We start from the raw sequence: 15615 nt of genomic DNA, 5'->3' as shown, positions 1-15615 counted from the left end.
TCACACAACAAAACATCACTAATTGAACTAGCTTGTGTGTCTGTAACTGGAAACTTGAAAAAGCCTAACAGCATTTCATATGTGTAATGTAACAGAGGCCCAGTGGGCATAAACTACAGGGGTTATTTCTGTGTCCTTTCACTTATGTAAAGTTTCTAAAATATAATTATTTTTAAAGGAAGAAAAAAATAAAATTATCAAAGTAAGCAGGTGATTGGAAAGGCATATATATTTGGGGCAATTCTAATTCTCAATTTTTTTAAAAGGTTTTATTTATTTATTCATGAGAGACACACACAGAGAGGCAGAGACACAGGCAGAGGGAGAAGCCGGCTCCTTATGGGGAGCAGGATGCGGGACTCAATCCCAAGACCCCGGGATCACGGCTAAGCCAAAGGCAGAGGCTCAACCACTGAACCCTCCAGGAGCTCCTCTAATTCTCAATTTTAATAGAGAGTAGGAATTTAAGAAAAAAAGTGGAACAATACTCAGAAGGAAAAGTCATCAAGAGGCAGGTCTCTAGAGTCAAACTGCTACATCATTTGCCAAATGTGCAGCCTGGAGACTTCCATTCCCTTATTCTCCCTTGACAAAATGAGGGTAACAGTAGCACCTTCCCCATGAGGTTGCTATGAATATTACAGGAGATAATGCTAAGCAAAACTCTTACACCAGTGCTGGGCTTGGCATAAGGGCTCAAGGCACTAGCTATTAGCTAAGGTCAAGCAAGTAGGTGGTAAAGAAAATAGTAGCATCCAGAAAAAAGTCAAGAAGTGGCATGAAGTTAGAAAAGCAGTCCTCACACGCAGCCTGCCTTCTTTTACCCCATTAAACCTTGGTCCTCAGCAGGAGGACCTGACGATTCTGCAAACCCGGAGGACTTGCTTACGTCCAGAGAGAGGCCTTTCTTCCTTAATTGCTCCCCGTCCTACTCTTTCCCCTTTTCCAGGCTGCAGAGACCCTGTGGCCCTGCTCTGTCCCATGCTGCCAGCCAGATGTTTTGCCCTTTGAGATTAATCACTTGCCACAGAAAGAGAAGCTAAATCCTGCTGATTGCAGAGTTGTAACATTTTACCCAAACAACATAGAAAGGGTTGCTGCATGTGACATGTCTTCTTTTCTTTCTTTCTTTTCTTTTTTCTTTTTTTCTTTTTTTTCAGCCAGCAAGCCAAATGGAACAATGTATAAGAAAATAGGCTGGAAAATCATGGGAAAGGAAAAAAGTATCCAGTGCTATGAATGTCCAGAGTTTGGGAACAGAGGGAAGCAATGGCCAAGAGGACAATCATGTGGGCCCTCAACATCCATTTGTAGTATTCTACTTATATTTTCTTTGCAAGTATTATACTATTAACGCTAAGGCTTCAGATATTGCCCTTTCAAGCGTGTTACTAAGATAAACCTTTGTTTTTCCTTAAATTTGCTAGACCGAAAGCCTCGAAGGCGCAGCCCACATCTTTTCCAACTCAGGATTTCCAGCAGGTGGCACAATGCCTGGCACACAGTAGGTCTTTCATACGTGGCTATTAAATAAAAATAGGACGGAATAAATACACACTATAGAACGAATTTGCAAGATATTATGTGATCCTTGAAGGGCTGAAAAGACTTTAATATGCTTTGGGGAAGTGGGCAGTTGTAATATACCTGGGTCAATAATTAAACCTGGGTGAAAAGCCAAGTATTTAGTAAACTGAATTTATTGTTGTTGTCAGTGCCTCTAATCTTGCTCTTAAATCTAATATTTGACTCTAAAGCTTCCAACCTGGGCCTTTCATTTTCTTCCCTGTTTAATTAGTTCTAGAATTCCACGCTAGACAGTGAAGGTAATGCTCTTACAACAGCCAAATGAGCAAACGAAGAATACGACCATCTGAAGTTTTATTTGGGATATTTCTCTAAGCTCAGATTCCTTCTGCAAGCTCTGAAACCTTACATGCATCAGCGCTCCTTACATTCAACCTGGGTCAGTGTCTATCATTTAACCAAAATGACAGAGAACCCACCTTGCACTGAGAACCGTTCCAGGTATTTTGGATCAAAGAATAATTAAACTATGTGACATTTCGGATGTGTCTTTGAGTTGTAGGAGTTTAACTGGTTCAGGGCTGTTACTTCTGATATCTGACTCTTGTAGTTATTACAGCTTCTGTAATCAATGAACACTCTACCCTTGGTGGCCTATTTCCTAAAATTTTCTTGCTTTCTAATCTGATGTTCAAATGAATGTTCTCTGTCAGTGGGTGACTTCCACCAATCATGTATTCGGATACCAAGGGTTCTGTCATCCTTAGCTCTGCCACAGTGAACACAGCCTCGCAAAGCCCCCCTTTAGATCATCTCCATCCCGTCCAGCCTGAAGTGGAAAAGAATATGGGGGATTGCCCATGGCAGTTTTTTGAATGAGGTTCACATAACATCCACGTGTATTATTTTTGCTGAAACTCAGCAATATGTCCACACGAACCTGCAAAGAATACTTGCAAAGATGGACTAAGAGGCTCATCCAGGAAGAAGAGAACATGAGTTTGGTGCCTAGCTACCCAGTTTCTGATGTCTGTCGGTCTGTATACTGTGGCTGCAGATAAGAGGCATTACCCCCAATATCTCACCTAGACATCTGGGATACAACCCATCAGCTGAGCCCACAGTGCCAGTCCTGCCCCCTAACCTCAGTTACCCCTGGGCCAAGACAAGACCATTTTTTTCAGGGTTTCTCAGTATTTTCTCATGGAAATAATGCTGCTATGGTCCACCCTAATGTGATCCCCGAAGACCCCTGTTGTGCGTGCCCTGTGGCCCCTCCCTTGAGTATGTGTTGGATCTAAAGACTAAATTCTACAAAAGAAAATGGCAGAAGTGAAAGGATGTCACTTCCAGGAATAAGTTATAAGAAAACAGAGTTCCTTGGGCATTCACTTGCCCTCATGCTGAGGGAAGCCAACTATCATGCTGTAAGCTTCCCTGTGGAGACACCCAAGAGTCAGGGAATGAGGGAGGACTCTGAGCAACTGCCAGTGAGGAGCAGAGCACCTCATCCCACAACCGATGGAATTGAACTTTACCACCAACCATGTGAGTGAGCTTGGAAGTAGATCCTCTGAGTTAAGCTGCTAGTTAAGTCAATTAAGTTAACTCAGATATGACTACAGCCCAGCTGACAACTTTATGGCAATTTCCTGAGATTCCTTGAGCTGGAGACACTGAAATTCCTTATCCACAGAAACTTTGAGATGTTTATTGTTTTAGGTCATTAAGGTTTAGGGTAATTTGTCACACAATAATAAATAACTAATAAACTTGTGACTTCTTGCCCCTTGGGCTTCCATCCTCTCCCCTTTCAAAACATCCATATTTATATGCTTGCAGGATTATGGTTCTGCATGGTGCCCTCATATGTGATCTGGCAATGCCATATATGCATATTTTATATACATGTCTATTTTAATTGAATTTATACATGTGTGCAAATGCATGGATAGAATTCCAAAAACTCCAGGTTTATGTGATGTGATTTTATTTTTAATAAAGTTGATTTGTTCACTATATAAGTTGGATTTGTGTATCTTGTAAAACTCAAGAACTTCACAGTTTTCTTTTGTCTAATATTTGGTTGTAAAAATATAATCCTGCTCTGATGTGTTGAACTTGTAAGCATGAAATGCCTACATGAGGGATACATTGCCTAATTTAGGTTTAGAAGAAAAGAAGGCATAGAAAATGCATAGCCAAACCCTTGAGAGAAATAATCCCAATGCATTCTTCATTATATTGCCTATAACAGCTATCACAGACTATTGCATATTGGAGCAAATAATAAAAGTTAGTCTGGTCTAAGGTGGATTTTCTCCCAGACTCTAACAAAGTCTTGATGTGAAAAGAAGAAAAATCTTAGAGCTTTGCATTTTCATCTGCAAAATATAGAAGTCCATGTTTACTCTTTTACCTCCTTACAGGTGCTATGAGAAGTAATGTAATAAAATGTTGAGAACAAAACTTTGGAGCAATATCTATAGGACTTTATTTTTTTAATGTAAAATTTCTAGAGAGCTTACAAGCGGAAATTGCCTCAGCATCAACCATACACTGTTGAAAGAACACAGGCTTTGAAATCAGAATATGTTGTACCCCATCTCCAGTGTTTCTCTATGATCTCCAATAACTTCTTTGGGCTAGTTTCCCCATGCATAAAATGAGGATTGAGGTGTATCAAAAGAGCTTGTAGTGACATGTTTTATTTTTGGTTTGTTTTGAATACTTTATTACTTTCTAGTGTAATATATTTTTTAAATTCCATTAAAATAATAATCTCTCTCTGGTAAGTCCATATTTTCAACACTGGTGTATCTGAGAAATGAGGTGGGATGTTTCCTATGGCTCCTACAGCTCCCTCCAGCTTTGTCTACAAATTTCTCTCCAGACCTGTAGAAGTAGTCTCTCTTACACTTCCCTTCCTTAAGGCAGTTGTTTGGGATCATAAACTCCTTTGAGAATCCAATTAAAACAACAACAACAACAACAACAACAACAAACCCAGACAAATCCCCATGATCACAAGAAAATACATGTAAGCACTCATCCATTAAACGTGAACAAGATTTCTTGCCTCCTGAACCACCTGAAGCTTACACAAGTACCCTGCTTTAGGGCTGGGCCTCGGTTCTCAGAGGAAACATGCAAACAAACATCAATTGCTGAGAAATGTATACAAAGTCCAGAAGTAGAAAAAACACAATCAGTCCCTATTCAAAATCTCAGATTGTTTAGGCTAAGTGCCCTGAAAGATCATGCTAGTACATTTGCTATAGATAAGGAAAGTGAGGCTTGCCAAAATAAATTGACCTGCCCCAGGATACTATTCCCACAAGACCAGCTTTGGCCTCACTTACGACTCTAAACCCATGACTAGTTCACTTGCTCGCCAATGGGGCATAGGAGGATTTGATCTTGCTACTGTGAATGTAGGCCAACTTAGCTTTTAATCTCTTCGCTTCTTCCTGAGTTGCTGAATGAAAAACCCATTCTGATTGATGCTATTATTTACCAACACTTTTCTCCCAAATCACGTCAAGCAGAAAACTAGAGGAGGAAATAAACCACCATCTTTAAAAAGGCAGATCTGCTGATCTGATTTTACATTCCCTTCTCCCCTAGTCTTGCTCTTCCCTACAATATATACATACAGTTTCCTTTCTCACAGAAGTTCAAAGAGTTGGAACAGCTCAGAAGGAAATGAGGGTTTCGGCATACCTTCTTTGGGGAAAGCACTTAAGAAAAGAAGCATTATATTCCTTTTCAAATTCATGACTTGCCCAGTTTCCACTGTGAAGATAAACCCCAGTTTGGGATTTGGAGATTCATATTGCTACGCCTGGGGCTAGAACCAGAGAAGCCAGGTTGACTGTTCTAGGATTGGGAGAAAAAAGGGTGCATAATGGATTCATCATCAACCCCTCCCTTAAAGTGTCCTGCCATCCCAAATCCAAAATCTCCTGAGAAGAATATAATTAGCCATTGAGACTATTTTGAAAGGAAAGTTCTCCAAAGGGTAGTCCCACCCCAAATAGTATTATTGGAAAGAGATACTCTTTAGTAACACATAAGGACTGTCGATGTCCATGTACTTGAATGAACAGAGCACTTTATTCCTATTCTAAAATGCTCTTCAGTGAGGCTGATTTTTAAAAGCAGCAGAGAAACATAGGATAATAACATGAATGTACTGCACATTCAGAGTCAGGAGTTTTATCAGGGATAACAAGCTGCAATTCTCCAACTCTTTATTACTAAATGCAACTCTGCATTATCTGTGGATATGAGTCAGGACCGTCTATCAACCACTACTCTTATTTTTCTACCTTCTGGGTAATAAATTCCGGTTAATAATAAATACCTTCCAACAACCCAACATTGTCTATGGACATCGAAGGAAAGAAACATGAAAATACCAAGTAAAGGGACTATGTCGCAAATGCAAGTTTAACACAATTGATCCCCAACACTTTCACTTTATTTCAAATTGAAACATGTAAGGAAAATAGCTTGCCTTAATGGAGTAGAAGCATAAAGTTGTATCTAAGGCTAACTGAGTCTCACAGGGGTTATTTTTCCTTTATTGAGAGTAAATAATGAAAAAGTCAGTATGTTCACTCCAAGGTATTAACACTTGATCTGATAAGGATCATTGTAAGAAATCACTTAAACCCAGAAAACAGATCATTTAGCCACTCAAAAACAGGCTCCCTTAACTAAAAATTAGAGAAAATGACTGTCTTCAGAAATTTTTCAAATGAAAGCATGCAGGTTAGACTGCCTTTTAAGATAGTTATTAGCAAACACACACTTGAACTATGATGAAAAGGAAAGACAATATTCAGTGGGTTTGGGCCATGTGCTCTATAAAAATCAACTAAAACATTTGAAGTTCTGATGTCTCCCAGCAAACACGTGAAGTTCAAAGTCTTTATAAAAAGCTGGAGTATTGACCTGCTATAACTATGTTCCTCACATTGTTTTCTGAGGATCTTCACGGGAATGAGCCACATCAGAAGGACATGCTCTAATGCAGATTCCTGAATCTGGTTCTGGTTCTGCGGGAGTGTGGTCTTCCCAAGCGATTTCTACACCCTGAAGGTGGGAAGCCTCTGGCTTAGAAACAATGGAATGCAGGAGGAAATGTCTTTTTAGCTGATACTGTATATTCGTAGACAACATCGGTTTTGAGTTTATGACATAATAGAGTTCAGCCACAGCACATCATCATAAATCTATTAAACAAAATGATTTTTGTTAAGACGAGCAACTACTAGGACAGCTGAGGAGTTTTATACCTAGAGAATCTAGAATATTAGTGTAAAATGGGAAGTTGTACTCTTTGAAAATGCTCAGTTAAGGTACTTTTTAATTGTCCAAGCACTTACCTACCTTAAAATATAGGGAAGTTTTAAAGTAGGTGACACTACTTCCTCCTTAATTATATCTCTATCCCCTTTTCAAAAACAAACAAACAAACAAACAACAAAAAAAAACACCCTTAAATGCACACTGACTTGCAGTTAAGGTTTTGCTGTTCTGCATACCTGAACGTGACTGAAAATTATTTCATGAGTTGAACTTCTTAGTTTTCTGGTTTTCAAGGGTCATGATATCCCATGCATCCTAGACAAACCCATCTTTAAAAATTGCTCTATGTTCACAGCACTATTTACAACAGCCAACATATGGAAGCAACCTAAGTGTCCATTGCTAGATGAATGGATAAAGATTTGGTGATATGAAATATAACTAAGCTGTAATAAAGAATGAGATCTTGCCATTTGTGACAATATGGATGGACTTAGAAGATGTTATGCTAAGTGAAATAAGTCAGACACAGGAAGATAAATACTCTATGATTTCCCTCATATGTGGAATCTAAAATGAATAAGCAAACAAAACAGAAACAGACCCTCGCATACAGAGAGTAAACTGGTGGTTGCCAGAAGGGCAGTGGGGGGAGGGCAAAATGGGCAAAGGGAATGGGAGATACAGGCTTTGAGATATGAGATGAACATGTGATGAGGATGAAAGGGTCAGTGTAGGGAATATAGTCAATGGTATTGTAACAGCGCTGTAGCTACACTTGCCATGAACACAGCACAATGCATAGAGTTGTCCAATCACCTTGTTGTACACCTGAAATTAATGTAACACTGTGTGTCATCTATACTTCAACAACAGCAACAACAAAAAAGCTCTGTGGCTTTTTGATCCATGGATCAAGCTTAATTTTCACCAAGCAGGGAATGGAAATAAAAGAAGCTGTAAAAGTATAAACAAATCGTGTTAAGATTATCACTAGGTTCTGAATCCTAAAAACATATTTGTGGAAGCAAAGCACCATGGTGCTCCACAAACCACTGCTTGTAGGATAACAGTAAGCCCTGGAGCGAGCGCAAAAGGACACTAACCCAATCTGAGCCCAAGTTCTCCTTTAAGATGCAGGTAACCAAAAAAAAAAAAAAAAAAAATAAGATGCAGGTAACCAAGGTGAGAAACTATGCCTGCAGTTCGCATCTTAAGCTGGCAAAAAATAAATAAATAAAAATAAATAAATAAAATTTACAAATATATATGTATATATATACACATACATATATATAAGACATATGTATATAAAAGCTTTTATATGTATATAAAAGCTTTCACACTTTATTTAAAGATTACCATAAACTGTGAATTTCATATTATAAAACCTCTAAACAGTAAACCTTTAATACAGGCTGTCATGCATCACAAAGGCTCCTATGAAACAGTGTTGTCTGGATTTCTCCTGCAGCGTTGAAAGCATTAGACTTAAAGGTAAAATTCCACATTTTGAAATTAGGAATTATTGTGCAACGAGCAAAGCCCTCCTAGACAAAGCTTATTTGCATTGATCATGTCAGCATATTTTCCTGGGTTTTTAAAAACATATTGATTTTAATAGCTACTAGATTTTCACACAGCATCCGTTGGTGAATTTCAAGGCAGATTTGATTCACTGCAGCTTTGGAGATGAAACTTTGCTTATCAAGTAAGAACGTGAGGAATCAGCGTAATCTGAGAGATGCAGCGCTACATACATTTGTTGTGTTAGCATCTTAACTGATCTATAGAAACAATGAATGGGCTTGGTAATCAAGTAGTGTTACAGCTCATTAGAGAGACCTCACAAAGAAGCACCCTATTTAAAAGGGGATGTCACATGCCTGCCATTTATTAACTACAGTCATTTTTTAGCTGCTGCTTAGGAGAGTATACTTCCAATTTGCTTAATTGCTACTGAACAAGACAGCTGAAAACTGTGCAAAGAGCAGGTTGTTTTTGTTTTTGTTTTTTGTTTTTTAAAATATCTGATAACCCAGGAAGTAAACTAATCCCCACTTGAATGAATAAATCAAAATTTTAAAGATTCTGAATGTGGTAGACCAAACCAGCCCAGGGACAAATTTAACTGTGAGAAATGGTCTGGAGTCAGAGGGAAAAGGACAACGGGGGTTTTTGTCAAGGCAAAGTAATTGCACATTGGGCAGATAAAGGGGCAGATAGCAGGGGTTGAGCCGCTCAGATCTCATGAAATCATCTCGTGGAATAAAAACCTCAACAAAGAATTAAAACAAAGATGGAGAGCTTTAATTGAAAACTTGATCAATTAGCAGAGAGGCCATAAGAAGAAGGCAGCAGAGCATGAAATCTGATTAAACAGAACCATACGTCCCACTTCATTTCCAGTGATGTAGTGAAACAGATGACCTTGAAAAGAGAAGATGTTTGGCAAGTATGAAATAGCCCAGAATGGTGGTTAAAACGGTTCTCGTGTGAAGTTTTGTACATAAGAAAGCCTTAAATTAAAATTCACATTGATATTCAAAGGCAAGAGTAGAGAGAAGTAAATTTGGATAATTGACACGTAATCCAAATTTATGACACCCTATCTGGGCAGATGGGAGGCAGAAAGTGGTCTCGTTCCATAAATGTAAAGAACTGAGCTTACTGTAGGTCGTTGACTAGTCAAATTCTCCCTCGTTTGGGCCTTATTTTCATGCATTCTCTAACAGCAGAATGAACCAGGTCCAAACTACAGGCCTGAATCCGGTTAGGACAAAAGTGTGTAGTCAACTCCTTCCAAGAAATGCCTTTGTAGTGATGCTCAGTTTATTCTCTTAGAAGAAGGTGGTGAGGAAGAAGAACCAGAGCAAAACTAGAATATTCTTTTACCCCTGCAACAGTTGAGGGTCACACTGCATGCTAATTGTCAAAAATAGCAACAAAAGTAGGCATGCAACTCGGCGTCCATCGAAAGATGTTGGATAAAGAAGCTGTGGTCTGTGTATCTGATGGAATATTCCTCAGCCATTAGAAATGACAAATACCCACCATTTGCTTCAGCGTGGATGGAACTGGAGGGTATTATGCTGAGTGAAGTGAGTCAATCGGAGAAGGACAAACATTATATGGTCTCATTCATTTGGGGAATATAAAAAATAGTGAAAGGGAATAAAGGGGAAAGGAGAAAAAATGAGTGGGAAATATCAGAAAGGGAGACAGAACATGAAAGACTCCTAACTGGGAAATGAACTAGGGGTGGTGGAAGGGGGCAGGGGGTGGGGGTGACTGGGTGACAGGCACTGAGGGGGGCACTTGATGGGATGAGCACTGGATGTTATTCTATATGCTGGCAAATTGAACACCAATAAAAAATAAATTTATATAAAAAAAGGAGGCATGCAAATCTTTATACACTCAGACAGGAAATAGTTAATACTGGGATCACGTGCTACTTCTGGTGACCTGTTTTCCCCTTCGCAGCTATTTATGGTAAAATAGCCCTGCCCCCCTTCCTTCCTTGTCTCTCCACCTATTTCATTTCTAATTTCACCTTGTCTTCCCTCTATTAAGGTTCTCCCACCTTTTCTCCCATGCTGTACCCGAAGAGGAGAGGAAGAGGAGAGGGACGTTTTGCTCTTGCCTTCTGGGTATCTATGTCAACAGTCTCTTACCATCTGAAAAGAAGATACACCATGAAAAGGGGGGGGGGGGATGAAAAATGGAAAAAAGAAAAAAAAAAAAAAAAAAACCCTGAAACTTAAATCTATAAAAACAAGATCTTTGGGGAGGTAGCAGAGAATTATTACTTAAAAAACTACTAACCACTGTAAGAAATCTGCTTCTTGCAAAACCAAAGACGTTCAACGTGGCTGCAGAATAGATACGCTCACCATTCTGATCTACAGAGAAGATAGATTATAAATGAAAAACCACCAGGGTTCTTTCCTCTGTAAGAGCACCCCTTCCTTCCTGCCCCCCCATCCACTCTCAGTAGCCTCCAGGGAAGCACTGGGGACTCAAGGCTGTACTGAGGGAGGCAACAACTCAGCCAGCAAGTATTAAAATATATCTGCTGGCTTAAATGTATACACTCGGCCCCAAAGCCCATACTGTCTCCAAAACAAAATAGTGTATTTCCTCCTTTCCCCTCTCATTTTATCGGCCTTCCCTTCCACCTCTCCTTCTGCCATTCCACGCACAGCTCCTTGTTTCCTCGTGATTTTGCCTGTATAAAAATGCTAAAGCAAAAGAACAGAGCAGCCTCCCACACCCAGCCCACACTCCACCTCTGACTATTACACCAAATACTAGATTAGAATATTGAGTGAGCACCTCAAATTCTAATAGTTCGTGCTTCTGCGTATAATGAGGATACAGACCAAAATGCAAGTCTCGCAAGTGAATTCAATTTTACCTGGGAATCTCCAAGAGACACAACTGCTTCACCTTCATTCTAGGGATAAATTTGGGCTCTTAAATTGGGTAATAAATCTTAAAATGAATTTTGTAAAGTTTCTCCCACAGTGATTCTCAAGTTTTAATGTGCACATGCATCACCTGAGGTTCTTGGTAAAAGGCTGAATTGAAAGCAGTAAATCTGGGGTGGGGCTGAGATTTGGGTTTTCTGTCAAGCTCCCATTTGAGACTGATACTGCTGGTGTGAGTGGCAGGGTCCTGTGTTCCGGCATGTGGCAAATATTCTAAAAAACAGAAAACAAGACAAATAAACAAACAAAAAACTAAAACCAAAACCAAAAACTCAATCCAGAGTGTTATCTAATACCAACAACCAATTCTCTGATTCTTTGTCCAACTGGGTGTCCTACAATTCGATTCTGACACTAAACACAAGAAGTTAGTAGACCCTGTAGGAGAAGGCCTCGGTCCCACAAGACGGTCCCCAATTCAGATGCCAATTCCAACTCCCAGGTTGTTATCTGTACTTCTGATCAACCAGCTACAAATCGGGGGTTCCCATGACCCTTTTCTTGGGAAACTTGGACAATTTGTTAGAATACCTCGCTGAACTCAGACACTTTACTTAGGCCTATCATCAGTTTATTGTAAAGCATACAACTCATGAACAGCCCAATGAGAGATTCAGAGGGAAAAGTAGTGAAGTATGGAGCTTCCGTGTCTCCTCCAGATTTACCCCCGCTCCAGCACCTCCGTGTTCACCAACCTAGAAGTTCATCACGTTGTGTTGTTTGAGAATTTTTTTAGAGGGTTCAATCTCCCACCACTCCCGCCAGTCCCCAGAGGTCAGCGGTTGAGGCTGAAAGGTGCAACCCTACATCCACTCATCTTTCTGCCAACCCACCCCCTCCAGGGGCCCTGCTCTGTCATCTCATTAACATAAACTCAGGAGTGATCAAAAGGAGAGATCATCTGCATAACAAAGGACACGACTATCAGTCAGGGATTTCCAGGGGTTTTATAAACCCTGTTCCAGGAACCAAGGACAAAGAGCACATACATTTCTTATTACACTACAACTGGTTACCGAAACGTTGCTATTGATGTTTTTAGAAGTTCTAACATAATGTTTTCTCTGAGACAGTACAAATGAGCTCCTAGGATCAATTCCTACTACCTATGTCTTGATCCCCAGACTTGAGCATGTCATCGTCCCCAGGAGATTGGCCCAACAAATGTGAAAGATTGCCAACGCAACGAGCAGGGCTAACTAGAATAAAAAGCTGCAAGGCTGACTGCTCACACAGAGCAGTTTTTCGCATAATGAAAGCTACTTTCCCTCTGATGCTGCCAACAGATACCACACATCCTCATTCCCAAGTGGTGGCACTGACAATTCCTGTTAAACAACATCTAGATCAGATGGAAAAACCCTTTTCTCACGTCTTAGAAGACTTGTGCTAGTCTCCATCCTCTCCTCCAACAGAAAGAGAACAATTAACATATGGGACAGCCAGATGAATTACTTCTTCTTGGTTTTTTTTTTTTTTTTTTTTTTTTGCTCCCTTCAGAATCTTGTTTGTCCTTGGGTGGCATGTGGTCAATACTCAGTCTACCTGAGAGCGTCGTGACACCTGTCGCCCACCTCCCACCACGTGGAGAATGGTTCCCTATCTGCCGGGCAGGACAATGCTCCAGCTACCGTCCCCAGGTGAAGTGCTCGCAGGGGCACTACTGTCTAGGACTGACGGCCTCCACGTTGTCACAGAACCATCAAGGAAATCAAGAAACGTGGTGGATGGGTGGTCCAGTAGTTTGTGAGGGCCTTCAGTTCAAAGAGAGATCGGTGTCTCGGAAAGAAAAAAAAAATAGAACACAATAAGCAAAATATAAGGGTAATTTTCATGCACATGAAATCGCAGGGCTCACGAGTTGGGAAAGTTTTTAATTTGCTTAGGATTTTTTTTTTTTTTAGACCCACTTATAAGCTACCCGAATGAAAAGATTCAGAGTGTGAGCAAGAGAGAAAGCGACTTCGTGAAGGGTGCCAAGCTCATTACAGCCCAGCGGGTCCCTCGAGGCTCACTGGGAGCTGCATCGCTTATGGATGTCACCTTATACAACTGATCTCGGCCTGTGCCACCGTCTATACAGGAAAATCACACTGCCTGACAACTCTTTCTGGGTCGGTGCTGGTAACTTTGTATAATTATAGGATCACTTTTCTTCCTTTGGATTTCACATAAATCATAATAGAACAAAATTAAAATTCCAAGTCCCCACCCCCTTGCCCTCACTTCTCTAATCCTCATTTTTATATTTAACTGAAATTCGGTTCTGGAAGTTACCTCCCTTGGTCACAGATGTGTCCGCCCTTCGCTATCTCCCCCCAATCACTTTGATTTTAAGACCTTTTCCTCTATCTTGAAAAATTCAAAACATTACCAGTAAAAAAATCGTCTTTTGTCTTCAGGCTGATCATATGCATTACCTTTTGTGTCTGTCCACTGATAACACACACCAGGCTTCCTGCCTTCACTTTACTCTGAATCTGAGTTTCATGGCTATTGCTGTGACCTTAAAGCTGTATCTTGGCACTGCAGTACTCTGATTCATCTTCAGAGCAAACTTAACAAAACAAACATAGCCTAGTCCAACAACCAATCTACGTAACCACAGGCATTAATATCTTCAAGGGTGTAGAGTACAGTGGCAATCTCCAAATTTAACTCTGTAATGTTCTAAAAGTTGGTTTCTAAATTTGCTTTCTTTTTTTTAACATTTTATTTTATGGGAAATTGGATTTCAGACAGTGACTGCAAGAACAAATATACTCCTGCAGGTCATGGTTCTAAAGGGAGCTAAACCACCACAGATTGGATGCCCATTCTTTCCCAGTTTATTACAACCGAACAACAACAACAACTCTTCGATAAGCAACTCTTTTTTAGGCCTCTACAAAACTTCCCAAGCTAGCTCAATACCCTGCAAAATATTTCCTGTTTATAACTGTATCAGTTTGGCAGGAAACAATTAGATAAAATGAAATGATGGGAGGAGGAAAGGAAAGGAAACTGGAAAAGGAAAAAGAAGATAGGATCAGAGTATGGGGAAGTCAGAGCAAACTACAGGAGAGATGGGGAACCAAATGCAGTGGAACCCTGTATTGGGTCATGGAAGAGAAAATGAGTATTAGCAGAAAAGTGGTGAAATCCACTTAAGGTTGGTAGTTTAATTAATAATCATGTCACAATATTAATTTCTTGGTTTTTGACAAAAATATTGTGGTTTCATGAGATATTAATTCAAGGGAAACTGAGAGAAGAGAGCAAAAGAACTCTCTACCTTATCTTTGCAACTTTTCTGTATATTTAAAAGTATCACAAAATAAAAAGATTATTTAAAAAAAATGACAGAAGAAGAGCTAGAGGAAGAAAAAATGGAATATAATCAACTCATTTTCTGTCCATTTTTCAGAAAGGCAAAAGAACACAGCAGTAAGAACTCAGGTTTATTCTGGAGTCACCACTTTATCGTAACCTGACAAAAGTGTTTCCAAATCTCAGTTCCTCTATTGTTATAAAATAATAACAATACTTACCTCAAAGGCTCTCATGACTTTTAAATGAAAAACAGAATGTAAAGTGCTTAAAGCAGTGACTGCCAACTATTACACTTGTGTTCATTTATAGTGTTGCAATTTATCTGTAAAATAAAATTGACTTTCCAGTATATTTATTCTTCTAGTCCAATGTAGTGAAGTTTCTCCTTTTATTTTTCTCTATAATTTTATTTTTTAAAACATTTATTTGAGAGAGAGAGAGAAAGTGGAGGCGGGCAGCAGAGGGAGAGCAAGAGTCTCAAGCACACACACACACACACACACACATACACACACACACTGCCTCTGCCTGACAAAGGGCTCCATCCCACTACCCTGAGATCATGACCTGAGCCGAAATCTAGAATCAGCCACCCAACCAACTGAGCTACCCAGAAGCCCCTTCTCTATAACCTTAAAACTCCATCTCAGTAATCATTCTTTTTCTTTCCTTCCTATCTTACGGTATAAGATGACATAAGTCATTTCCAGAACCATCCTCTCATAAGAAGAGATAATATTCAAAGTACGTAACACACAGTTTCAAGCAATTATGACAGATGGCACAACCAATTAATATGAACATCAGCCACAATCAATCAGTCCAGCCAAACGGGCACATACAAATGACTAGCAGTCTTGTCTGTAAGAGTGACAGATGACAGAGGCTGTCAGTTCATAGCCATCCCCTCAACAGAACATTCTGTACTACCCGCCACCTTTCCTTCTCCCTGGTCCTAAGGCTGTTG

At 39.8% G+C, this 15615-nt stretch overlaps 1 long non-coding RNA gene across 1 annotated transcript; it reads right to left on the bottom strand.

Annotated features, from left to right (window-relative positions):
• Window positions 1–10427: 10427 nt before the first annotated feature.
• Window positions 10428–13105, bottom strand: LOC144305353 (uncharacterized). Its single transcript, XR_013372388.1, has 3 exons — window positions 11407–13105; window positions 10672–10748; window positions 10428–10523 (listed from the first exon to the last, which is right to left on the bottom strand). It is a non-coding gene; the product is annotated as an uncharacterized LOC144305353 (long non-coding RNA).
• Between the last annotated feature and the right edge of the window lie 2510 nt (window positions 13106–15615).

This window comes from Canis aureus, chromosome 35, assembly GCF_053574225.1.
Source record: "Canis aureus isolate CA01 chromosome 35, VMU_Caureus_v.1.0, whole genome shotgun sequence".
NCBI lineage: Eukaryota > Metazoa > Chordata > Mammalia > Carnivora > Canidae > Canis > Canis aureus.
Note: the sequence above shows the minus strand (reverse complement) of the source record. Positions and strands in the feature narration are given on the sequence as shown.